Source organism: Etheostoma spectabile, chromosome 14 (genome assembly GCF_008692095.1).
Source record: "Etheostoma spectabile isolate EspeVRDwgs_2016 chromosome 14, UIUC_Espe_1.0, whole genome shotgun sequence".
NCBI classification, from domain to species: Eukaryota; Metazoa; Chordata; class Actinopteri; order Perciformes; family Percidae; genus Etheostoma; species Etheostoma spectabile.
This window is the reverse complement of record NC_045746.1, coordinates 16,989,734-16,990,903: the sequence shown is the minus strand read 5'-3', so window position 1 is coordinate 16,990,903 and position 1,170 is coordinate 16,989,734.

Sequence of the window (1,170 nt, the reverse complement as noted above, 5' to 3'; positions counted from 1 at the left end):
GTATTTGTACTTTACTCAAGTATCTATTTGACTCTACTTTATACTACAGTAACTAAACACTAAATTCTAGAGGTAAATATACAGTATGTATTAGCTACAGTTACTTCTTTATACTTTTCAGATTAGGTTTTACATTAAAAACACATACAAGAATCACCCATTGTTAAAGATTAAACCAGTGGTTCCCAACCCGTTTGGCTTGGGTCTACGGCCTCTTGTTGTAGTGAATGAAATGTCAGGCGTTGAACCAAAGAGTAACTTTTTCCTCCCTACTCCATTAATCATCTCATCTTAAGTAGATAACCTAGTTACAACAGTAAAAGTACACACATTTAAAGTACAACAGTAAAAGTATACTCATTGTTCCATCAGTATTAACAATCTCATGACGTAATCTATAAAAATGTATCAGTCACAGGGCAATTTTCTGCACCTCAAGTATTTTTACTTTTGATACTTGAAGTACATTTTGTTGATAAAACTTCTGTACTTTTACTTAGTTACTTAACTAACTAACAGAGAATTTTAACATCAATGTGCTGGCCTTTCATGTAAGTAAACATTCTGCATTCTTCTTCCATCTATGAGCCTATGAGCATGAGTATGTCCTAATGTGACATCAAAACTTTCCAGTGACCTATATGACATCACAAACTCTTGTACCCGGAACTAATTTTAACACAAGGACCCATTAGCCAATGACAGTCGTCCTCCCATGGGCTGCTTTACCCATTTCTCCTAGGACGTGCCACCTGGACACCAGTGTGACCTGCTTCTCAAATGAGACGATGTAGAGATAAAAAAGTGATTCATAGTCGAACCACACGTAAAGGTTATTATCTCATTTGCATTAATAAAAGAAAAGAATGATTGCAATAAATCCACCAACAAATCACAAACTGGCTATTATAGAAATACTAATGAAGGCAATAAAAACAATCTGTCCAGAGTTATTGTTAAAATGTATCAGTAATCTAATTTCATAATGAGATGTTGGTGTGATTAACACACAGCAGCTAATCATCTCATAAAGGGAATGAGGATTGTCTTCACACCCATCTGAATGAAGCAAAGAGTGACGCCCTCTTCCCTGTGCCCATTTAAAACACACTGTATCTACTATTGTCACCACAGCTTTGTGTGTGGGCATGGGGATGTGTGTGTGTGTGT